The sequence below is a fragment of the Macaca thibetana genome, chromosome 7, assembly GCF_024542745.1.
Source record: "Macaca thibetana thibetana isolate TM-01 chromosome 7, ASM2454274v1, whole genome shotgun sequence".
Taxonomy (NCBI): domain Eukaryota; kingdom Metazoa; phylum Chordata; class Mammalia; order Primates; family Cercopithecidae; genus Macaca; species Macaca thibetana.
Window position 1 is genome coordinate 15,761,772 of NC_065584.1, and position 26,410 is coordinate 15,788,181.

Below are 26,410 nucleotides of genomic sequence, written 5' to 3' on the forward strand. Positions count from 1 at the left end.
GTTTAAAATTAGTTAAAATTACAAAATTGAGTTGCTGAGTCAAATGCAATGCATATATATATATATATATATATATTTTTTTTTTTTTTTTTTTTTCCCCCCAACAACATGGTTTCACTGTCACCCAGGCTGCAGTACAGGTAGCCCACTGCAACTTCTGCCTTCCAGGCTCAAGTGATCTTTCTGCCTCAGCTTCCCAAGTAGCTGGGATTACAGACACCCACCACCAGGCCTGGCTAATTTTTGTATTTTTAGTAAAAACAGGGTTTCACCACGTTGGCCAGGCTGGTCTTGAACTCCTGACCTCAAGTGATCCACCCGCCTTGGCCTCCCAAAGTGCTGGGATTACAGGCATCAGCCATCATGTCCAGCTCCTGTTTACTTCTGCATAAGAGCTGGTGACGCCTTTGCTTCCCTCCACTTCCTCCTCTTGTTTCTTCCCCTGCCTCTCTTCTCTCTCTTCTTTCTTTCTCTGCACTGGCCCACCTTCCCCTTCACCTGTTCTCCATCCCAAAGTTGCAAGGTGGTAGTCAGGGTTAGGTCCTGTCCAATGAAAGCAAAGCTGGGTCCAAGGGACAAAGTACAAAGCTTTTTATGCATTATTACTTCTCCCTTAAATTCCTCTTTTCTTCTCTCCTAAGCACACAGAAGCAGTCTCTAGAACATCTCTTCCTGAGCAAAGTCACAGCTTTTTGTTATTGTTGTTACTTGCCCTCTTCCTGTTCCTGCTTTAAAAAAGAAAGTAGCTGTATCCACTTATGTGAACATGGTACTTTCTTGTGGCTGTTCTTCTGAAGACTCATTCTCCGGGTTCTTTTTGATTTCCAGTCTCTCCATCCTAGAGTCAATTTCCTTCATTCCAATAGCCCTTGTTAGAGATCCAGGCTACCCCCACTCATTCCCAAACATGGACTTCCAGACATCTTTCCAGCACTCCCTTTGTCCCACTCCATTATGGTATCCAGTGGCTTGACATGATGCTTCTGTTCTTCATGTAATCTAGAGCAGAGAGGCTGGGAAAAACTGAAGTCTCTTTAAACACAAGACAGTGCACAGTCTCCAGAGGCCACAGTCTCTTTGCCAGTCACAAAGAACCCCTAATTGCTTTGTAAAATGTAGTCCATCCCTCTTCACAGATTCACAGATTACAGAGTTATTCATCCAAATAATTTCCACATACTATATAAAGGGTTTCACGGACAGTAGCCTTGATTCAGATCAACCTGTATCTCTGCAACCCTCACTACAGACCACTTTTTCACAGTGGAGTTGCTATTTGGCTATGGCTTAAAGGATGACCCAGAATTCCTCAAGCATAGAGAGAGGGGAAGGGCACTAAGAAGACAAGTGTCGTTGGAACAGAGGATACAAGGATGTGTGTATGGCAGGAAGGGATTAAAGTTGAGGCTAGATTATTCAGAACACTATTCTAGCTGAGTTTGGACTTTTTTTTTTTTTTTTTTTTTTTTTTTGAGACGGAGTCTCACTCTGTCGCCGGGGCTGGAGTACAGTGGCCGGATCTTAGCTCACTGCAAGCTCCGCCTCCCGGGTTTACGTCATTCTCCTGCCTCAGCCTCCCGAGTAGCTGGGACTACAGGCGCCCGCCACCTCGCCCGGCTAGTTTTTTGTATTTTTTTAGTAGAGATGGGGTTTCACCGTGTTAGCCAGGATGGTCTCGATCTCCTGGCCTCGTGATCCGCCCGTCTCGGCCTCCCAAAGTGCTGGGATTACAGGCTTGAGCCACCGCGCCCGGCTGAGTTTGGACTTCATACTGTGCAGGTCAGCATTTCACAGAAGACTAGCCCATGAAGATGCTAATCAACGCTCCAAGATCAAGGAACTCACTTGTTTAATAAGTTGGGGAATTTGAATGCTGAATCCCCTTTTCAAACAGTCACAGTTGATTTTAGAAAATTGAAGCCTCTGAGAAGTCCTGCAATGAAAAGGAAACCTGCTTAATTTCATATAAAGGTTAATCCAACTTTTTTTTTTTTTTTGCAAGGAAATGATTTCCCCCCTTTCCCAGCCCCCCTACTCCCCATAACAACTATTAACATCTCCAGGAACAATTTTCCTTGGAGTCTGGAATTGCTGCTGTCTGCTATGGGAAACTGTGGTGAGGTTTTAATTTAGTTTCCATTTTTTATTAGGGAAAACACATCATCTTGTTTTCCACTTTGGAAATGGTATATGGAGGGAGGGGAGATGAGAGTTAAGAAAAATAATTGCAGTTGTTCACATAAGAAACATTATTCCTAAAGTGATCTTTCTAAAGAGTAAGGCTGACTAGGTCCTTACTTAGAACTCTACTGACATTCCGTCTGCCCACAGGCCCACAGACTAAGTTTCAAACTCCTGAATAAGATTGACAAAACCTTCCGTGATCTGGTTCCTGCTTGATTCTCCAGTTCCAGCTCCTACCACTTTCTCCTCCTTTAGAACACATTCTTGAAGAAACAAACACATCCCTGACAAACCAGAATGGCTGAGGTACTCCCTCCAGCTGCTCCTGTCTGAGCTCTTCTCATTGGCTGGAATGCAGTTCTTCTCTTTGCCCACTTGGCAAATACCTATTTATCTTTCAACAGAGATCAGCCTCTCTAGGAACTTTCCAGAGCCATCCCTGACCTGTGTGGTCTGTGCAGCCCACCAAGCCCCCACCCCTGTGTAGAGGGAGTCACTCCTTTTGTATTACCAGTGCCCCTGTGGTGTAGTTTCCACCTGGGGTTCTAAAATGCAAACTCCAGCATGATACTATTTGTGTGTTGTTCATAATGTAGACTTACAGTCTCGCACAGTGCCTGGCCCATAGTAGGTGGTCAGTGTCAGTAGGTTGAGCAGAATGCAATGATGGGAAAATGCAGAGAAGGGGAAAGCTTCAAGAGAAATGGAATAGGTGGAATCAATAGGTCTTGGTGATTGATTGGGTATGGAGGTTTAGGGAGCCAAAGGACACCCTGAGTGGGCTAAAGACCTCAGGAGGAAGAGTTTTGGTAGAAGGGAAAGGTGAATGTCATTTTAAACTTGCTTCTTTTTTAAAATTTTTATGTTTTGTTAAGGTAATACTTACATACAGTTAAATGGATAGATCTTAACTACACAGTTTGACAAATGAAACATGCTGAATTGAAGATGGCCACATTTGGGTGAAGGTATTGTGAAGATGGCCAGCAGTGTGTATCAAAGCACAGAGTCTAGTGCTACAGACTGAGCTCTGGGGTCCTTGTGGGAAGTGACACTGGGTGCAGATGAGGCGACCCCCTGCGGTGAGAAGCTCCAAATATCCCAGTACCCCGAGGTGGCTCCAGATACTGGGATATTTGGATCTCTCTCACTAATCACTAGGATGTTTTCATCTTCCTTTGGCTGTTTTCTGCTTTTGTTTTGGCTGGGCTGGGCTTCCCTCTTGTTGTTTGGGCTGTTAAAGGATTAGAAACTATGCTGGAGAGTGCAAGGGACACGGAATGGGATGGCCACAGTTAATTGGGAACATGTGTAGAGGACCCACACTTTGATCTGCATGACCACGCTTATGAAAGCAGTTTCTTCATCCACTCACAGGGAGTCAGTCCATCACTTCCTGAGTGAGTGACAAAGTTCCTATCCCTGGTGACTGGGGCCACCACACACAACAGATGAGGAAAGAATTCTAAGATAAACAAAAATGACTCATAGCATAATATGAAAACTGAAACATGCATTAACCAAGCTATCTCTGCATCCTGAAGCAGCAGAGTCTTTTGCTAAAGAACTCATTAGGCAAATAAGTGTTCTCAGTTGGAGGTTAGCAATCATTTGGCTCAAAGTATACTGCATTTAATTAAAATGTACAGGAAAAATTATCCTGGCCAGAGGAGTTATGGTGATGTGAAGGAAGATCTCTGTCTGAAGTCTAGACATCTTTGGTTCTTTGTCCAATTCTCTCTGCTATGTGACCTAGGGCAAGTCATCTGGCCTCTCTGAGCCTCAGATCCTTCTTTGGTAACCTGCAGAAGATGTCGATGTCAGCCGGACGTGGTGGCTCACGTCTGTAATCCCAGCACTTTGGGAGGCCAAAGCAGGCAGATCATGAGGTCAGGAGATCAAGACCATCCTAGCTAACACAGTGAAACCCCGTCTCTACTAAAAATACAAAAAATTAGCCGGACGTGGTGGCGGGTGCCTGTGGTCCCAGCTACTGGGGAGGCTGAGGCAGGAGAATGGCGTGAACCCGGGAGGCGGAGCTTGCAGTGAGCCAAAATCGCACTGCTGCACTCCAGCCTGGGCGACAGAGCAAGACTCTGTCTCAAAAAAAAAAAAAAAAAAAAAAAAAAAAAAAAAAAAAAAAAGAAAGAAAAGATGTCGATGTCAACCCTGAATCCTGTATTTACTCAACTTCTCAACAAATATTCTTGGTTGGGAGTGGTGGCTCATGCTGGTAATCTCAGCACTTTGGGAGGCTGAGGCTGGTGGATTGCTTGAGGCCAGAGGTTTGAGACCAGCCTAGGAAATACGGTGAAACCCCATCTTTACCAAAAAAAAGAAAAAAAAAGAAAAAGAAAGAGAAGCAGAAGAAGCAGAAGGAGGAGGAGGAGGAGGAGGAGGAGGAAAGCATCAGCCAAGCATAATGGTGCATGCCTGTGGTCCCAGCTACTCAAGAGGTTGAAGTGGGAGGATCACTTAAGCCCAAGAAGTTGAGGCTGCAGTGAGCCATGATGGCACCAATGCATTCCAGCCTGGGCAACAGAGCAATACCCTATCTCAAAAAACAAACAAACAACAACAACAAAAACCCAAATATTCTTCAAGCTTCCACTCTGTTCTGGGCACTGAGCTGGTTAAATATCCCTGCATGAACAATTTCTTGCTCTGGTCCCTGCCCAAACAGCTGTTACTCCCAACTCAAAAGCATGGCTCTGTTCTTTACGCAAACTTGGAAAAGTGGGCTGGGTACCACTCTGGTTCTTTATAGGAATTTTGTTGTGGTTCAGGTGACTGGACATCATAGTGCCAATCTGTTGCCAATAGTGGAAGGAATGCTGGGATTGGAGTTGAATAGACCTGGATTTGGGTCTCAACCCTGCCACTTACTAGTTTGTGACCTGGACTAATTTACTGAGGTTCTTTGAGCCTCACTTTTCTCATCTGTTAAATGGGGATAATAATACCTCCTCCAGTTGTTTTGAGAAATAAGGTGATGTGTGTGGAGGTGCTTGGTGTCTTTCTTCCTTGTTATCTGAGCAAGCAGCTGGTACCCCTACATCTTTCTTCACTTCAAACTTACAAGCCATTCACCCAAGCCATGACTCGGTTTATAAATGGTTCCTGGAACTTGGGGGACAAAAGTGACCCCACTTCAGCATTCCCTCAGTGCTTTCCTCTCATTGCATTTCAGAGAGATTTGAAATCAGACCCATTTCCTGGCCACTTTCTACAAACTGGGAAGGGAGTCTCTAGCAACATTTTCCCTCTGGAAATGCACTATGGGTGTACCAGGGAGGTAATTTTAATTATATTTTGTTGAGAATGCTTCCAGAAAAGTATAGAATATAGTCCATGACAACTGAAAGGATCTAGAAATTCCGTCATGAGGGACAAATGCCTTTACAATGAGGACTCTGAGGTTGGAGTTGGGGATTGACTAGCTTCAGGGAAGGCTGGGAGTGAGTGGCAGATTGGCAGATGGGTCTCTTGCTTGATCTACCTTTGGTCTAGTGCTGTTTCTCATAAACCACAAGATCTTTCCAATCCTAAGCTGTTTTAACTACTTGTATCTCAAGTGATCTAAAAACAATTGGCTTAATCCACAGGGCTCTCCTTGCCTTTTTGTGTTGAAGGATATTCCCTAATTTAGACCACTTCTGTGACCTTTCAAGGTAGGGTAAACTCTGGTGGCACTAGGGACAGCAAAAACCACAAAGAGGCCAGGATATGTGGCCACTCAAATGAGAGTTTAGATAGAATAAGCACCATTGGAAAAGGATGGAGAGACTCCAGAGGCCTTGGTGGAAGAGGGACTGCTGCCTCTTCAGTCTAAAGACCTGTGGTGCAGAGAGGGTTCCCACATGGCACTCTGGGCTTTGACATTAATTAGGGTCATGAACAAACAGCCACAATATAGACAGCTCTGGGGACAGGGGAGGCAATTGTTAGTGACACCACATGAGGCCTCCCAGGCACAGCTCTCTTTCCTCCCTATCTTCCTTTTTCCTTCCCTAAACTTACTTTTTTTTTCTTTTTTTTTTTGAGACAAGGTCTCACTTTGTCACACAGGCTGGAGTGCAATGGCGCAATCTCAGCTCATTGTAACTACTTCCGCCTCCTGGGTTCAAGCAATTCTCGTGCCTTGGCCTCCCAAGTAGCTGGGACTACAGGTGTGCACCACCATGCCCAGCTAATTTCTGTATGTTTTAGTAAAGACAGCGTTTCACCATGTTGGCCAGGCTGGTCTCAAACTCCTGATCTCAAGTGATCCACCCACTTCAGCCTCCTGAAATGATGGGATTATAGGTGTGAGCCAGCACGCCTGGCCCCTAAACATATCTTGAATACCTTTTATATGCCAGGTGCTAGAGCCTTAACCCTGACCCCAAAGAACTGGTGATTTTCCCTCCCTTGTCTCTCTTCAAAAAACTCATCTGTCTTTCATGCTCATCTCTCCACCGTTTGTCCTTCCTTCTGCTTCATCTTTTTTTCTCCTCTCTCATATGTCTTTGTTTTATTTGTAACCCAGAAGTCAGCTGTGGTTTCCTGGCCTTTGAGATCTGGATGATATTGCTTTGAACTTACTCCATGCCCTGTGGAATTCCAAAGTCTTCCCACACTTCTAAAACTCCCATGGGAAGTGGAGGGGGCTTTTATTTTTGTGGTCACTTCTGACTCCAACCTCGGCACTTCCCTTGGATTCGTTTGGTTCACAGGCCATTTTACCACCGCCACAACTCCCCTTGTCCCCCACCATCCAATCGTCCCTTGCCAGTTGCCCCTGAGATGAGATTCTACTTCTTACTTGATTTCCATAAGAACAAAAATAAACAACACTGTAGTGAGTTGAATAGTGTCCTCCCGAAAATATACGTCCACATGGAATGTGGCCTCATTTGGAAACAGGATCTCTGCACATGTAATTAGTCAAGTTAAGATGAGGTCATGCTGGAATAGGGTTAGCTCTACATCCAATGACTGATGTCCTTACAAAAGGACACACAAAGATACACAGAGAAGAGGGCAGCCATGCAAAGATGGAAGCAGAGTTGGAGTTTTGAGGCTATAAACCAAGGAACTTCAAGGATTTACATGACCAACAGAAGCTAGGAAGAGGCAGGGAAGGATTCTCCCCTAGAGCCTCTGGAAGGAGCATGGCCCTGCTGACTCCTTGATTTTGGACTTCTGGCCTCCAGAACTGTGAGAGAATAAACGTCTGTTGTTTTAAGTCACTCGGTTTGTGGTACATTGTACAGCAGCCCTAGAAATGAATACATTCCATTTGCATTTGGGTGTGTAGGCAAATTTACTGAGGATTTGAGAGTGGAGGGTAGGACAGAAGGGAACCTGCTTTTCAGCTCTCCATCCCTGCTGTTCCACTGGTTCCCACTTTCCTTTCCCCGACTCAACTTGTTTCTTCATCTCCTCTTTCTACAGAGTCCCCAAACTCCAAATTCATCCTACTCTATTATGCAGAACTCCAGCTCCCACACTCAGCTCCCAGCCCACTGTTCAGGTCAGAAACCCTCCAGATCCTCAGCTGCACAAAAATACATTGCAAGGAATAGCAGCCTCCTGTCAGAAGGGAGAGGTGAGTTTAAAAAGCTATCCCTGTCCCTTTCTGGGGAGGACTGGCTCCTTCTCTATTTCCTGTCCTTCAGTCTAGCAGAGGCAATGGGGTGGGCTGAGCCAGGCTTTGCTCTCACTTACTTCTCAGAATGTTCAGGCTATGGATTGTGAAAGTCGAGAGGGACCTGTTCGTCTGTCAGTTACTCTAGATGGATAAGACTGTCCCCTGTGTCCGGATGCTTCCCTGAACACTTCAAGGAGATACTAAAGGAATACAAGAGGTTGTCCCTCCCTAGAGGAACACTCCAAAGACAACCCTTAGTCTTTCTTCATTAAAAAGCTTTGTTCAGTTTGTTTGGTCTTTTGCATCTTCAAATAGGAATCTCGTATGTTCTACCTCCCCCTCCCCCCCCACTTCCTTCTCCTCCTCCTTCACCTTCTCCTCCTCCTCCACCTCCTCTTTCTCCTCCTCCTCCCCCTCCCCCTCCTCCTCCTCTTCATCTTATGTGTAGAACTTTTAAAAGTTCTGTCACTTATTATTTTATTTTATTTCTTATCCTCGTACATTTCTAAGATCCATGGGTAAGTATTTTTCCTTCCAGTTTCTATAGAAAATAAGGAAAATCAAGCCCAGGGTAAAGTAAGTTGCCCAAGATTATCTGTGTTTGTCACAGAACTTGCCCTAAACTCTAGGCCAGTACCCTTCCTGCAAACCCCATGGCTTTCTTAGAGTGGTCAGAAGCTGTGCCTTTAGCCTGGAAAAACCTATTTAACTTAGATCAGCCATCTGCTGTTAGAGCTAGAGCTGAAGTTTGGTTCCACTTCAAAACCATGCTGTTTTTTAAGAACAGACTTCTAACCTAATTTTAAATTTAAGTTTATAAATCAGTTTTTAAAACTCTGTATTTTGACTCTGGATTCAGAGAAATATTCTTACTAGGTTACACGAATATTTTGAAACTCAGTACTTACTTTTTTTTTAAATTCAATAAAAGTTTGCACAAACAATGCATCCCACAGGAGAAGCTTATGCCAGATCCCAGATGTTTAACACGTTTGCTTCAGATATTAAGAGTTCATGGCCTCTTGTGCTTGTTAAACCAAAAAATGTAAGCCCATAGAAATGATTTTTAATAACTAGGAGTGCTGCAAGGTCAGGCTGAATTCTGGGCAACCACGGCACTTCAATAACTTTTTTGATCACAGATTGTGTGTGTGTGTGTGTGTGTGTGTGTGTAGTTAAAAAAAAAAAAATCCAAGCAGAGAATTCAATGAAGGGCAGCATGAACTCTTACTTTTGACTCAATTTCACTTCAATTGATACATGCAGAAATGTTCAAAAAGTTCCTTTTCTAATTCTGACATCGACTACCTAGTTTGTAATCACTTACCTGGGTCTGCCATGCAATGAACCAACCATCTACTACTGGGTCTTGTTGTTCAGAATGCTGTTATCATAGTGAACATCTACTGGGGACTGACTGTGCCAATTATCATGCTGTGCATATGTTATATCATTTAACCCTCATACCTGGCACCTTCACTCCTACACTCTGAGTCCCAGCCACTTTCCTCTCTCACCTTGATTATAGGCAGAATCAGTTACCTGGTCCCTCTGCCTTCACCTCTGCCCCTGTCCCTTCCACTCTATTCTCAACCCAACAGTTGGAGCGATCTGTACTAAAAAAATCAGTTCATGTCATTCCTCAACTCCAAACTCTCCAATGGCTTCTCAGCCTATTTAGAGTAGCAGCAAATGTTTAATAACAGCCATGCCATCTCCTTTACCTCATGTTCCTTTTTGTTTGTTTGTTTGTTTGTTTTTTAGATGGAATCTCGCTCTGTCGCCCAGGCTGGAGTACAGATGCGTGATCTCGGCTCACTGCAAGCTCCTCCTCCTGGGTTCATGCCATTCTCCTGCCTCAGCCTCCCGAGTAGCTGGGACTACAGGTGCCCACCACCACGCCTGGCTAATTTTTTGTATTTTTAGTAGAGACGGGGTTTCACTGTGTTAGCCAGGATGGTCTCAATCTCCTGACCTCGTGATCCACCCACTCAGCCTCCCAAAGTGCTGGGATTACAGGCGTGAGCCACTGGGCCAGGCCAACTCTACCCCATGTTCTTCTGCCCTCTCTTCCTACCCTTTTCTCTCTCTTTCTCTTGCTCCAGTGGCTCTGGCCCTCTCAGTTCCTCAAACATATCATGCAACTTTCTTGATATGGTATGGTTCACTGGTCAAGCAAAGATTAAAGCACACACATTATATTACATCTATTAAGGTAGGAAAGTGGGAGATCATTTGTTTTAAACGACAAGTTAGTGATCTATTGGTGGGGGTAACAAAATTCAAAAATTCATGATAATCTATTCTTTCACAACAATCTTTGCTTTAGGAAATGTGATCAAAGACAGGTTTCCCGATTGAAAAAGTTAAGGCTAGTGAGGCAGAGCATATATATATATATATATATATTTTTTTTTTTTTTTTTTTTTTTTTTTTTTTTTTTTTTTTGAGACGGAGTTTCACTCTCATTGCCCAGGCTGGAGTGAAATAGCATGATCTCCGCTCACCACAACCTCCGCCTCCCGAGTTCAAGCGATTCTCCTGCTTCAACCTCCCGAGTAGCCGGGACTACAGGCATGCACCACCATGCCTGGCTGATTTTTTTTTTTTGTATTTTTAGTAGAGACAGGGTTTCTCCAAGTTGGTCAGGCTGGTCTCGAACTCCCAACCTCAGGTGATCTGCCCACCTTGGCCTCCCAAAGTGCTGGGATTACACGCATGAGCCACCACGCCTGGCTGCATTTTTATTCCAATAGAATATGCCTATTGCTGGGAGGCTGTCTGTTTTCACCTACTGTATAATGTTAAGGATTGTGAAATTTACATTATGGGAATCTAGAACCCGTGATTAACTTATTGAACCATTGAATGAGCAATGATACTTGAAAACTAAGGCTATCTTGAATAGTTAGAAAATGAATCATTTTGGGAAATGTACTTCAGATAATTCAGATAATATTTTTTGAAGCACTAAACCTTTAAATAACTTTATTCATTTTGATGGATGCTAAAAATAAAGTGTGGACCACTTTTTGTCTTAGTAGCTAGACTCCATGTATAGAGTTTTACTTCATGATGATTCAGGATAAACACTGGTGGCATAATACAGTGTGGAGGTCTGTTTGCCCATATGCTGAATGGCACCAGGCTAGTGTGCTTCTTGGATCTGCATGTCTTCTTTGAATAATTTTACATAGGCATTTGGGAAGAGAAAAAGGAGCTATAAATAAGCAATTTTCAGCCTGAGAATTTTGTGGGAGCCTCAGCCATAGTGATACTTCAAAGGGACAGGTAAGGTTATGTGCTAATTATAAGTGAAAGAGCCTTAGGTGATTTTTAAAACCTCCTTCTTCATTCCGATGCTACCGCAACAGCATCAAACAGCTCTAGAGCACTGGCCACTTACAGAACTTGGGACCAGAGACACTATTTAGACCAAACAGAGGGAGAACAACCAAAGAAAGGTTGGAGAGGTACTGTCCACAAATTCCACTCACTTTGCAGTTTGTTTACAGGAAGCTCTGTTCATGACACTGAAATTGTCATTCAGCCCAAGACCAACGTAAGTTGCCAATATTAATATTTATACACACCCTATATTATTGTAAAGTGGTCTTCATTATATAATTCGCATTTAAATAGTCCTTTAGAACAGTGGTCCCCAATCTTTTTGCAGCAGGACTAGTTTCATGGAAGACAATTTTTCCATGGACTAGGGGTGAGGGGATGGTTTGGGGATGATTCAAGCACATTACATTTATTGTGAACTTTATTTCTATTATTACATTATAATATATAATGAAATAATTATATATCTCACCATAATGTAGAATCAGTGGGAGCCCTCAGCTTGTTTTCCTGCAACTAGATGGTCCCACCTGGGGGTAATGAGAGACAGTGATAGATCATCAGACATTAGAACTGTTTTCTTTTTCTTTCAAGATGGAGTCTTGCTCTGTCACCCAGGCTGGAGTGCGCTGGTGCAATCTCGGGTCACTGCAACCTCCAACTTCCAAATTCAAGCAATTCTCCTGCCTCAGACTCTTGAGTCGCTGGGATTATAGACACCCACCACCACACCTGGCTAATTTTTGTATTTTTAGTAGAGAAGGGGTTTCACAATGTTGGCCAGGCTGGTCTTGAACTCCTGACCTCACGATCTGCCTGCCTTGGCCTCCCAAAGTGGTGGGATTACAGGCGTGAGCCACTGTGCCTAGGCAGGTATTAGATTCTCGTAAGGAGCATGAAACCTAGATCCCTCATGTGTGCAGTTCACAGTAGGGTTTGTGCTCCTATGAGAATCTAATGCTGCCACTGATCTCACAGGAGGCAGAGCTCAGGTGGCAATATGAGTGATGGGGAGAGGCTGTAAATACAGATGAAGCTTCACTTGCTCACCTGCTGTTCAACTCCTGCTGTGTGGCCTGGTTCCTAATAGGCCACAGACTGGTACTGATCCAAGGCCAGCGGTTTGGGGATCCCCGCTTTATAGTGTATAAAATACTTTTGTGTTTTTTCTTTCATTCACCAAATATTTATTCAGTATGTACTACACTGTCCTAGGCTTTAAAGTAGACGTTGGAAATGCAAAGATGAATATGGCCCCATACCTCCCCAATTTTTATTTTGATTATCATCATGACTCTGAGAGGTTGCTAAGGCAACAATTTTAATTGTCCCTTTTTTTTTCTTTTTTTTTTTTTAGGAAAGAGATTGAGGCTCAGGGAAGCTCTTGCAATGTCATCATGTTTAAAAAGTATTAATGCCCGAACTTCAACTCAGGTTTTCTGCCTCTAAATCCCATTTTTTAAACCCAATCTTTTCTTTTCTTTTCTTTTTTTGAGATGGAGTTTCACTCTTGCCCAGGCTGGCACGCAATGGCGTGATCTGGGCTCACTGCAACCTCCACCTCCCAGGTTCAAGTGATTCTCTTGCCTCAGCCTCGTGAGTAGCTGGGATTACAGTCGCATGCCACCACGCCCAGCTAATTTTTTGTACTTTCAGTAGAGACAGTGTTTCACCATGTTAGCCAGGCTGGTCTCAAACTCCTGACCTCAGGTGCTCCACCCACCTCGGCCTCCCAAAGTGCTGGGATTACAGGCATAAGCCGCTGTGACTGTGCCTGGCCTCTAAACCCAATCTTTAATGCCATAAACAAATACTCAGAGGCACGCAATTAAAGAAAATAAAAATGTATGCAAATCACAGTCGAATAAAAATGCTAGACTCAGTTCTAAAGAATCTTATAGGGACACAGTTTTCTCAGTACTCATATTAAATCTCTTGTGTTTAAGTGACAAGAACTAAACATGTATTAACTTAGGTAAAATATATTAGTTATGGGCTTATACCTCGTGTGGTTTGTGTACTAGTACTAGGGGAAAAGTAGAGGTGAATTCAACCAAGAATGCAACCAAGAAATCTAATGCCTTTGGAATCCTTCACCATCTCTTATCTTTACTTCTCTCGGCACATCAACTTCACAGTCTGTTATTATGGATTGACCTCTTCTACCTAAAGTGTCTTCTGTTACTACAAAGAGGACTGACTGTTTTTTTCTAGTTATAGTTTAAAAAAAAATTCTAGGGAAGGATTTTGATTGATCGCCTTGGGTTAGATACCATCTCATGAACCAATCAACTCTGACTGGGGAAGTGCAATAGTGGGAAGTCACAGCGGCCACGCAACTTTGGAATGGAGGAAGAGTGGGCCTCATGATGAGACTAAAAGCAGATGTCGACTCTGTCTCCTATACTTAATTCACACAAATGTTTTTTTCATGAAATATCCTATTAAATTTCTGGAAATGAAATGTTCGCTGAACTCCATTACACTGTTGTGCTGTGTTTAACGGAGGCAGCACAAGGTCAAAGGTAGAAACAGGAAAAAGCCATGTAGAAAATTAAGGAATCCTCATTACTTTTAGAGACAGCCTGCCCAAAAAGTGAAAAAGGAAGGCAGGATTTGCATATGGCCCAAAGCAGTGAAAGCAAAATAGTGAATGTTGGAGAGATGATGACTACGAAGAAGAGCTAGGCATACAGCATCGCAGCAACAAACGACACGAATTTTCAGCCACGGCTGAAGTCATCTTGGAAAAGACAGGAGGAAGAGTACAGAAACTCCTGGAGCTTGAGAGGTTATTAATCTTCTGGTCTACTCCCTTCATTTTTCATGTGAGTAGACAGATCCAGGGAGGAGAAGTAATCTTCCCAAGACTATCATAAAGCCTTAGTTATTTCATTGGCAAAAATGGGAAAAATAATGAGACCAACCCTTACATATGTCAGGAGGTTTTTCTTCAGAGAGAAATTGGAATAAAGTTACCAGAAGTTGAATAGTGCATTTTCCTCCCACTAGGCAAGGGAGCTGGAATAAATATGCAGATGGCTGAAGAAGGTAAGGCAGTTAACAAAAATAGGAAATGCCAGAAAAGGGGAAAAGGGAGGATCTGCAGTCACGTGGGTCTTCAAAGTAGACAATCTGTATCATGCTAGACCCTCAACTGGCTTACCCAGGATACTCCTAATCCTGTGGGTTCTTAGTTATGTGCCTGGGCTGGTCACCACCTGAGGGTTTTCTCATTTACCTGTCCCTTCTTTCAGATATCTTAAATTGGTGAAGCGACTTTCCCAACATCCATTCTATCCCATAAGCAGCAGCCATGTGGTTTGGGAAACTGGTCTCAATTTAAGGGATAGGCCTGATCAGTCAAAATGATATCTTATCCTCTTTGCCAGTATTGGTTCAAAAGTAAGCATGTGACCTAATTCTGGCCAAAGAGATAAGAGGAGAGGTTTGCTGGCTTCTGGGAAAGTTACTTTCTCTTAAGAGCATTCCAGGAGAATTTATTCTATTCTCTTCACCTGAGTTGAAGGAGGAGGGTCTTCCCCTGGCAGTCATTCTACAACCACAAATGGAACTAGATTAAGGACGAAACTTACACAATGCAGAACAGAGAAAAGGGAAGGAAAACACTCAATGCTAAATGGTTGAATTGGAAATAAATGAGTCTGAAGGCTGATCTATCTTTGGATTTCCTCATAGGTTAACCATATTAGTTATCTATTGTTGTGCAACAAACTTTTCCCAAACAGTGGCTCAAAACAACTGCATTTTATCGTTATTTAGTTTATGAATCTGCAATGTGGGCAGGGCTGAGTGGGAAAGGCTTGGATCTACTCGACAAGGGGTGAGGTGGCGCAGCTTAGCCAGGACCCGGGGTAATCCACTTCCAAGACGGCTCCCTCACAAACTGGAAAGTCAATGCTGGCTCAGTCAGATGTGAAGGTCATGGGCCTCATTCCTTTCTACGTGGCCCTCTTCATGTGGGTCTCCACAAACTGCGCAGGCTTCCTCACAGCATGGTGGCTGAATTCCAAGAGTAAGCACACAAAGATAACTATGTAGAAACTGCATCACATTTTATGACCTAGCATCAGCCATCATATAGTATCATTTTCACTGTACTTTGCTGGTTGATCAGTCACTATGGTTAGCCTAGATGCAGTTCAGAGGACACAGTTTCCAGCTTTTGTTGAAAGGAGTTTCAAAGAATTGTGGACAATTTAAACCATTACAGAAACTAAAACATTTCTTTTTTTTTTTTTTTTTTTTTTTTTTTTTTTGAGATGGAGTCTTGCTCTGTTGCCTAGGCTGGAGTGCAGTGGCATGATCTCGGCTCACTGCAACCTCCGCCTCCCGGGTTCAAGCAATTCTCTGGCCTCAGCCTCCTGAGTAGCTGGGATTACATACAGGTGCCCACCCCCATGCCCGGGTAATTTTTGTATTTTTTAGTAGAGATGGGGTTTCACCATGTTGCCAGGCTGGTCTTGAACTCCTGATCTCAGGTGATCCACCTGCCTTGGCCTCCCAAAGAGTTGGGGTTATAGGCCTGAGCCACCACACCCAGCCTCCTTTTTTTTAGACGGAGTCTTGCTCTGTCACCCAGGCTGGAGTGCAGTGGCATGATCTTGGCTCACTGCAAGCTCTGCCTCCTGGGTTCACGCCATTCTCCTGCCTCAGCCTCCCGAGTAGCTGGGACTACAGGCGCCTGCCACCATGCCCGGCTAATTTTTTGTATTTTTGTAGAGATGGAGTTTCACCGTGTTAGCCAGGATGGTCTCGATCTCCTGACGTCATGATCCACCCACCTCGGCCTCCCAAAGTGCTGGGATTACAGGCATGGGTCGCCACGCCCGGCCTTCCTTGTTTTTATGACCATTGGAATTGGATTTTCTGTTATTTGGGGCTGAAAGCATCCTTTTTGAATTGGGTTTTCTGTTTATTTGAGGCTGAAAACATCCTTATTGATACAGTTAGTGTCACCTCAGCTGCGGGCAGCAGAATGTCCTTAACCAACAGCTCTCAGTCACAATGCCAATTGTAACAAAGTTACCGGTAATTTGTTACCAGTAATTTAACACAAAGGTTTTGCAATTGTTCATTTTTTTGTTCTTTTCTAATCACAGCAGAATCAAGCTTACCACAATAATAGCAGAAGAGTCATTTACTTAAATTCAAATAGAATTCTCTGAATGGGAGTAAAGGGATGGAATCAAAGCAAGGATGCTCCACCTGGCACGTGGGAGCTTTACTCCAGGTTGAGAGCTGTTGGGCTGGATGCCTCTTTTGGTAAGAGAGCTGGAAACAACTTTAGAGTTTCGTTGCTCTGGCTCAAATTCTTTTTCTTCTCCACATAAGCTCTTGTGAAGCCAGTGCAGCCGAAGACTTGTCACCAGGCATTTGATATTCTCTCTAGTTTTGATGATCTTTTGGTGGACAAGGGAAGATATTAAAAAAAAAAATTATTGATCTTCTGTCTTGGTCCTTTCCACGATGAACTCTACCTAAATACAACAAATCATTTTTTAGGGTCCACTGTGTTTTTAGCACTCTGATAAGGCATTGCAGATAGAACCACAACAAGATGTTACTGCAAGAATCTAGAAAACAAATAGAGGGCAGTTGGAGAGCAATGGGAGGCTACTTAAAATTCAATCCTAATGCAGGTGTGACAGTCTTACAAAAGAAAGGAGAGAAAGAGCTAAGCATCTATCTGCTGGATTTCAGGGTACTTCCCTGCCCAGAGGTGCAGCAGCAGATCCCTTCACCCTCTCCTCCCCAGCTACCTCTGAGTGGACCAGGGCGAACATCTGACCAACGGGTGCCCAACCATAGACCAGCCAGCAATTTGTACTTTGTGTGTGGCCTGGTCGGAAAATATGAGCTGAGCCAATCAGATTCGTCCCCAGAAAACTGGGGAGAAGCACTTACTTCTAAGATGGGTCCTGAGCCCAAAGGCTGGACAAATATACCATCGAGGAAGTAATTAGAGAATCAGGTGTAGACTGCAGCTTTGAGAGAATGGTGACTCAGATAAGCTGATTGGGATGCGCAGGTGTGCAAAAAGAAGCAGTCTCCATGAAATGCGAGGCTGAAGGGTGTCTGGGCTACCTTAGCTCCTGCCCTTTCTGATGCCTGCTTGTTCAGTTCTCTGAATATGTTCCCATTGTTTTCTTACCCAAAGTAAGGGTAGGAGTAGAATACCATTCCCTGACTTTTACTTGAGCTAATTGGAGAGGTTTTCTGTTATTTGTAACCATAAGAATTTTGTCCAGAACAAGGCAAGAACCCACAGAAGAGATGACAATTTCATTGGGCTTTGAGTAAGGAAGCAACCCTAAGTCTAGGCTTTACAATTTACCAACTAAATCTGTGACTTAACAAAAGGAGCTTGAGCTTTAGAGTCACACCTAGCTTTGGGTTCAAGTCCAATCTGTACCATTACTTCTTTGTGATCTTGAAAAAGTTACTTATCTGTAACCTCTAGATAATGCCTACTAATTCTTAAATGGTTGTTGCAAGAATTAAACTAGATGTATAAACATATTTATTTGTTTTGAGATGGAGTTTCACTCACACTGCTGCCCAGGCTGGAGTGCAGTGGCACCATCTCTGCTTACTGCAACCTCCACTTCCTGGGTTCAAGTGATACTCCTGCTTCAGCCTCCCAAGTAGGTGGGATTACAGGTGTGCGCCACGTCACTAATTTTTTGTGGAGATGGGGTTTTGCCATGTTGGCCAGGCTGGTCTCGAACTCCTGACCTCAAGTGATCCACCCCCTCCTCAGCCTCCCAAAGTGCTGGGATTACAGGCATGAGCCACCGCACCCAGCCAATGTATATACACTTACTTATATGGACCATTAACACAGTGTTTGGCACGTAGTAGGTCCATGAAGAATGACAGCTATTATCATCCCCAAGTATGTCGATGTACTATTTGGACGGGAGAAAGGAAGTAATCTTCAACCCTGGTCCCTCCCAGTAACATAAGATGGCTTTTTTTTTTTTTTTTTTTTTTTTTTTTTTTTGACATACTCTTGCTTTGTCACCCAGGCTGGAATGCAGTGGTGCAATATTGGCTCACTGCAACCTCCGCCTCCTGGGTTCAAGCGATTCTCCTGCCTCACCCTCCCGAGTAGCTGGGACTACAGGCATGTGCCACCGCGCCCAGCTAATTTTTGTATTTTTAGCAGAGACGGGGTTTCACCACGTTGGCCAGAATGGTCTCGATCTCTTGACCTCACGATCTGCCCACCTCGGCCTCCCACAATGCTGAGATGACGGGCATGAGCCACCACATTGGGCCCATAATATGGTTTTGATGGAAGCATTTTTATATTTCCCAACATTTAAAGAGTGGCTTTATATATTGGGGTGTGTGAGTGAGTCTGTGGGCACGTGCGCATGCGTGTTTGTTTGACAACGGTGTTGTTTGGCTCTTCCTCCCCCCTTTCCTACTGAAGTTGTATTCACTATGTCATTGTTATTAATCAGGCATGCAATATGAGATGAACAGGGGTGATGAGTTGGTCAGGCTGCCAAACAAGTTCATGTTTTGTAGGAAATGCCAAATCGTTTCCTGAGGGGATGTTTCTCAGGAATGGAAGGGTATGCCTCTCTGGCCCTCACAGACCCTGTCCCCTCCCTGGAGTGCTGTCAACTCGCAGGGCAATGGGATAGCTCTTTAAAAGCCACTTTATGGAGCTGCCGCCCAGCTGTGCTGGAAATATATTTGCATTGTTTTCTTTTTTCCTTTCTTCTGGTAAAAATGTAACCCACGTCAAGTAGGAAATGTATTACAGACCTCCCACATTTCCTCAAAAACTATCCCAACATCATTAGTCCTGTCATAAGCTAGAAGGGTGGAGGAAGATAGTGAAGGGCTGGGAGTGGTGGAGAAAGAAGGAATGTCTGAAAAAAATAGGATTATAAAGCATTTTGAGCCCCTCCCTCCACTTCTAATTCATAGAGAGACTAATGTGTAAACTAACAAACGAAAGGTCTTAACTAAAGGCTTAAAAAAGATGTCCTTGAATATTTGGTTCATCTGCCAACCACATTTATTCATGAATTATCTTTATGGATGTGGAGCGGGTTTAAAGACAGATGAAGAAAGCTTTGGCGTCCTAAAACTGCCTGGGGTTTTTGCTGGGCATAGGTATTTTCCTAAAGCTCTGATGAAAGCAGAAGTTACAAATGATAGGCTTCGAATGTTATTTCACACAGTGATTTTGAGTGGCATGTACAATCACTAATATTCAGAAGTAACTTTCTGAAAAGTTGTTAAATCTTTCTCATCTCTGCTATTAACAAATATTTAGATTTTATATCTAACCCAAAGGACAGAAAATTCCAAGTAGAATTGTATTGAGTGTGAGAAACTGAATCTTTTAACTTACCATTGGCTAAATTGGTGCTGCCTAGTGACTTGGGAGAGGAGTCCTGGGAACATTGGTCTGGAACTCTGGGGCCATGACGGGGTTAGATTTTCCCTATTCCAGAAAATCATGGTGGGAGGATATGTCAGGTCACTATTTCTGTGTAACAAATATCCCCAAAATGCCATGGTACCAAAAAAAAAAAAAAAAATCATCTTTTATTTCTCATGCTTGCTGGGCAGCTGGGGATTAGCTGTTCTAAGCTGGGTTTACCTGGCATGACTCTGCTTTAGGGTGTCTTACCCTCCTTGGACCAGCTGGCTGGCCCAGGGAAGTCTTCTAGCATTTGTAGAAGTACAAGAAGGCAAGCAGAAACACATGAAGTCTCTTAAGGCCTAAGTGCAGAACTTGAACACAATTACTTCCATTTCATTCTATTGACCAAAGCAAGTCACATGGCTGAACCCAAAATCAAGGGGTAGGGAAATAAACTCCACTCCTTCAGTGGAAGGAACTTCGAAGTCATAGGCTTTGGATATGGGCATGGATACAGTACACGATGAAGTCCTGGGGCCAATACTGTAACCTACTAAAAAGAAGGAATATGACTAGGACTGTGGCTCCAGAAACTGGAACCACATAGCTTATCTGCAACTTTGACAGGTTAGTCCCTTCTGTAGTATTGATGGTAGCTATCATAACTCAATGCTAACATTCAATATTACTCCCAACTCTCCTAATTTTCATTCCATTTCCCTGATCAGGCAACCTTTTGGTTATCATTTAGCTTCCTGGATAGCTATTTCTTCAGGGCATAGTGTTTTGGCAAAAAAATACACATGTTTGGGCCTTGCAACAATCCTATTTCTCATTCTATATTAATAGACAGACATACTGTTGTCTACTTCTGGTGAGCCTGACCAAACTTCCTTCTTCAAGAGAGATTTACTCAGCATGCTAAAAGAGAAAAGGAGCAAGTTTCTAAGCTTGAAAAACTGAAAGTCAGTTCTTCTATTATGTAAATTCAATGTGAAGGCAGTGGGCAACCAGTCACCCTCTTATGGGGAGACTACTACCAGGGCATAATTGTTACCCAAATTTCTGTAGTTCCTATATATAAATAACTTCAGCACTTGGCCTTTAATAGTGTAGGAGAAGGAGGTCGGGCATGGAGGCTCATGCCTGTAATCTCAGCACTTTGAGAGGCCAAGGTGGGCAGATGGCTTGAGCTCAGGAGTTTGAGACCAGCTTGGGCAACATGGTAAAACCCTGTCTCTACAAAAAAAAAAAAAAAAAAAAAAAAAAAAAAAAATTAGCCGGGTGTGTTGGCATATCTATACTCCCAGCTACTCAGGAGGCTGAGACGGGAGGACCAGCTGAGCCTGGGAGGTGGAGGCTGCAGTGACCCATGATCACGCCACTGCACTCCAGACCCTGTCTAAAAAACAAAACAAAACAAAAAAGGTGGAAGGGAAGGGTAGTACAATCCACATAATCTTATTGCTAGGTAGCCAAGAACATGAATGGTGTATTAGAGGGGTTTAATCAGGGAAGCAGAACCACTAGAATCTTACTGATAAGAGACTAATCTCTTGCAGAATTATGTGAGAAACTGGTGAAGTAAAGGTCTGAAAGCAGAATTGAAGGATTAGAGAAAAGTCACTAACCAGCCATCCTGAAGTCCTGTACAGGTGGACTTGTAAGGCCAGAACTTGTAATGATTCTAGGAAGCCGCACATGTCTAACTGCTGGAGTGGTACCCAGGAGAGGAGCTGTGGAAAAGTCCATAGATAGCTGATACTTCTGGAGGTCTCCCACCAAGCTCTGGAGTCATCTTGGGTCCTCTGGCCAGCAGGGACTGGAGTTGGAAAGAAGAGCTAGACATGGGGAGGAGGACGAGCTGGAACCTGCCAGAATCTCTGTGTGTCTGCCACCATGTGTAGTCACAAGGATCTTCAGAGGGAGTGGCTCTGCTCCACTTTCACCTTCCAAATCTTGCCTCAATTCTTCTTTTTGGCCAACCTAACTTGTAACCATGTAGGGAAATAAATTTGGGGAAATGGAGTTCCAATTTAAGCAAGTTGACATGGGTCCAGAAGAATGCAGGGTCATTTGCTTCAGGTTTGAGTCATTTCTTCCAGTCCATACAGAGGTCACAGAAGTAGGGGTTTAGATGTTTCTCTGCTCTTCTCAGTGAGTTTGGGGCCTTTGTTCTTGAATCCTGATCAGTTTCATGTGCTCTCATCCTCTTTGGACCAGTTGCTCAGCCTGGGTGAGCCAATCATGTGGTTGGTGGAAAACCTTTTGTTTTTGGATTCTCTCTTTGTTTCCTCCTTCATAGATTTCCTTTGACCCCACTGGTGCTATTGCCTCCTGCTCTAGGTGCTGAATATTTTTCATTTAGACCTCTAATACAACTGTGTCAGCCTTTTAGTGCTATGAAGTTTCATTGATTAGTGGGGTTTGGAGGAGGCAGACGGGTGTTTTGAAGAAGGGCTTTGTGGGAGGGCACTGAGAAATGAGACTTTCATGATTAGTTCTCTTGGTGGAGCATCTGTGACCAGGCATTATCCCATTGTTACCTTAGTTTGGTGGGTAACAGTTATCCAGGTAAGAAGATGATGAGGGAGGGAATGAAAAAAGAAAAAAGCAACTCATCTCACTACAAATAGTTCCTAGCTTATTCGACTATGTATCCTGTGGATTAATGGGCAAATTCCTCAGTAAGATATTCAAGACCCTTTAGAGCCTAGCCTTTTTATTTCTCTCTTCTCCCAAATATATACTAGACTTTGAGTAACACTGGATCTCCTGAAGCCCACTCAGGGAAACCCTTCGAAGTGCTTGAAAGAGAGAGAGAAGTGCAGATAAAGATGATGAAGAAGGCATGATGGTGACTCTGTGCTTGCTTTCAGGTGAAGATGTCAGCATTCTCATAAGGTGGCCACCTGAAAGATAGAGAGCTATGTATCCACAAAGATTTTTCTTTATCTACTTGGGACAAACTTAAATTTTCTATGACTTTAATACACTCCTTGATAAATTTTCATGTTCTATGTCTCCCGTAGAATGCCGATAGCATGAGAAACATTTTTTTGATATGTTTAATGTAATCTATATGTCATCATCCATGACAGTGCCTATCAGAGTAGGTAAAGCTAGGTGTTGGAAAAAAAAAAACCCAAATACTAGTGGCTTAACACAATAAAGTATATTTTTCACTCACATCACCATCCAATCAAAGTTAGTGGGCAGTGGTGAGAGCTTTGTTCCATGAAGCCAATCAAGGACACAGATACTTCTCCCATCTTGTCATATTGTGAGCTTTAGCAATGGTTACCATGGTTTAGTCCAAGGTTGTCATGGAATGGAAAGAGGGAGAGAGTAGGGTGAAGGCTCACCTGTTCTTAGTTGCCTAGATGCAAAAGTAAAACTCTATTTCTGCTCAAATTCCATTGGTCAGAACTGGCCACATGACCTTATCTAGATGCAAGGGGAGTGAATGGGCAAAGCAGTTTAGCTTCATGCCCAGGGAGAAGAATTGAGGTTTGGTGAGCATCCATGATATTTCTAAAATGTCACTTTGTCTCTGAAGCAAGTGCCTAGGACTGCATCTGTTATATGGTAGGCACTCAGAAATATTTTTTGAACAAATACATGAAATGAATGAATATGTATAGGCTTCTGCTGTTATGTTCTAAGGCAGAAAATAGGAAGGAAATAATTTTGAGAGAAGCAAACATCTGTCTGCTACCCACTATATTCATGACCATTTATTTGTAAAATTATTTCACAAGCACTCTAGGAATTCATACTCTTTTGAAGCTATGTTTTCATTTATTCAACAAATTGTTGAGTGCCTTCTATGTTAAGTGCTATGCTGTGTGGTCAGGAAATAGAGGTTGAAGTCATCATTCCTGCCCATTGGTAACTCACTTGGAATGTATCTAGAGGGAAGTGGGAAAAGAAGCCAGTAATTGCAGCTATTACATAGGCACCATGATAGACATACACATGGATTGTGGTGGTTATGCTGGGAAATGGCACCTAATTGAGTCAGGAATGGGAGTTGTGGGGTTTCATTGTCTAGAAGAGGTGGTATTTTGGTTGGATGAACATGAGTTTGCTAGTTGATACTCATAAGAGAAAGGTAGAGGGAATGGTATGTGCAAATTTGACAGTTTAGGGAACTGCAATTCCTTCAGTAGGTCAAAAAGGTGTGATGGAAATACTGGGAGATAAGGCTGGAGAGGTAGGCTTGGGCTGAGTCACAAAGCACTTCTAAACTGCATTAAATAAAGAATGAATAGGGGTTTAGAGTAGGAATTATGTGATTTTCTCTATCAAATGAAAGAATTGATACACACAGTATATCTAAGCAGCCGCGTTATCCATATTGACCAGTCTATTTTTCTCCTTAGATCAGCTTCAAATAATATAAAACTGCTAAATTAAAAAACAAACAAAAACCTGTTCATAATATTTTGAGGACAATCCTTTTGTGGGAAGAGATTAGAAATAAGAGCACAAAGAAAGGTGTACAATACCCTCCATTCATGTAGCCTTGCCTCGGATAGAACAGGAAGGAGGCCCATTTCAAGGAAAACAAAGGAATTGGCTTCATGATTTTACAAGAAAAACTGTATCTGTCAATAGAGAGGATTCTTCTAGGAAAGTGTTTTAAGATGGACTAGGGAAGAAAACTGGGAACAATTAGGGAAGCTCCTGCTCTTGGTACTTCTGTATCAGCAAAGAGGTTGTTAAAGGTGTTCATTTAAGGAACCAAGTATCAGCTCACTTCAATTAGTAGTTATCGAGCATTCATTCCTCCTTCATTCATTCAGTACATTTCAATGACACTTTTGTGCCCTGCACTAAGTCAGGTGCTGTAAGGAAGTAAAATATAGGTAAACTTATGGTCTTGCCCTTGAGAAGATTCAACTAACACACGAATCCAGTAATTTCTAACCAAGGATGTGCTCTCCTTAGGTAGCAAGGGAAGCTGGGCACCGTGGCTCATGCCTGTAATTCCGGCACTTTGGGAGGCTGAGGCGCGAGGATTGCTTGAAGCCAGGAGTTTCAGATCAGCCTGGGCAGCAAAGCATGACCCTGTCTCTATAAAAAAATTAAAAAATGTAACCGGGCATGGTGGCATGTGCCTGTAGTCCAAGCACACTTGGGAGGCTGAGGTGGGAGGATGGCTGGAGCCCAGGAGTTTGAGACAGCAGTGAGCTATGATTGTGCCACTGCAATCCAGTCTGGGCAACAGTGAGAGCCTGTCCAAAAAAAAAAAAAAAAAAGGAACAAATGAGAGAGAGAGCAGAGAGAGAGAGAAAGAATATTAGTCTAAAATGCCTTGGAGTTCAAAGTTCAGATTCAAATCTTGACTGTATGTTTGGGCAACCACTAACAGGTTGTCTAACCTTTAAATATTTTCAAAAGCAAAATGAAGATAATAACAGCTACATTGCAATTTCCAGGATTAAATGAAATGACTCATGAAACCTTTGTGTAAACAGTGCAGAACTTTGCAAACAGTGGTGATACATTATTAAAGGTGAACTTACTAGGACTTGAAAGCAGTGGTTTTCAAAGTATTTGTTGAAACACTAATGCCCAAGATTGGAAATAGGCATTTCTCAAGAAAAGAGTTCTATGGTCAAACACATTTGGGAGATGCAGGATCAAAGAAAGTAAAACATGGTTCTTAGGTCTGTAAAATGCTAGCATGCATTGTGAATCTCAAGGAAAACAAGTATTGTGTGTCTCTTTCCCCCAGATTAATGTGATCTGGGGATCTACCCCTACCCCCACTCCAGCATCTCTAGGACCTTGAGATGGACAGAACTCACTCTGGGAAAGACTGCTCTCCAGCAAGAAAAGTATGAATCTTTCTTTCGATTTTATAGTCCAACCACCCAGGCCGGCACCGTGGCTCAATGCCTGTAATCCCAGCACTTTGGGAGGCAGAGGTGAGAAGATCACGTGAGTCCAGGAGTTCGAGACTAGCCTGGGCCACATAATGAGACCTCATCTCTACCAAAAAATTAAAAAATTAGCCTGGCATGCTGGCTCGCGCCTGTATTCCCAGTTGCTTGGGGGAGGGGCTGAGGCGGGAGGATCACTTCAGACCTGAAGGTCGAGGCTGCACTGAGCCATGAGCGGCCACTGCACTCCAGCCTGGGCGACAGACCCTCTGTCAAAACAAAACAAACAAAAAATGCTGAGCCATTCTTCATCATACAATCTAGGAAACTCATTCAACAACTTTCCAAGCAGTGCTGAGATTTCCACCAAGGAAGCCCAGAGAAAAGGGCCAGGCCCCCGCTTTGCCAGGGTTAGAGGGGATTCCCTCAGAATCCGGGGTGCGAGGTGCTGTGGTGGATACATTTAATATTCTTTCCAAGACACCCATGATGGCAAGGCAGTAGCAGATAGAAAGCAACAAAAGCGAAGAGAGCAGGGCTGATCCTCAAAGACTTTATAAATTAGACTTTATAAATTAGACTTTTTATAAAAACTCTAAAAGTCAAGTAATAACATGCCTACTCCGCTTCTAAGAAAAGTGTGCAGAAACATCTCCAGCCAGAAAGACTGCTCCTGCCTACCCAAGTCAGAGAAGTTTCATCAGGCCAATAGCTTCCCCTCTGTCCCCCTCCTACCGCTTGTCTCCCTTCTTCTCCCACAACACACCCCATACCTGGCGGCATTTTACACCTTCCCAGAAGGGGCTGCCAAGCGCGGAGTCGCGGAGGACGCAGGCGCAGCTCGTCTCAGGTACGCGGGAGGCCCCGCCCCTCTGCGCCCAGCCCCTCCGCGCCCAGCCCCTCGCGCCACTCCACTTCCCGCCCTGCCCCGCCCCGCCTCGC

The 26,410-nt window shown here is 43.5% G+C and overlaps 1 protein-coding gene and 1 long non-coding RNA gene across 2 annotated transcripts in view; one reads left to right on the forward strand and one right to left on the reverse strand.

The window, feature by feature from the left end:
• The window catches only part of TC2N (tandem C2 domains, nuclear), a 271,057-nt gene that overhangs the window by 5,459 nt on the left and 239,188 nt on the right, over positions 1-26,410 (forward strand). The window lies entirely within an intron of this gene.
• On the reverse strand, positions 107-26,364 carry LOC126959722 (uncharacterized). The gene is made up of 3 exons (XR_007727627.1): positions 26,242-26,364; positions 11,637-11,694; positions 107-1,933 (listed from the first exon to the last, which is right to left on the reverse strand). It is a non-coding gene; the product is annotated as an uncharacterized LOC126959722 (long non-coding RNA).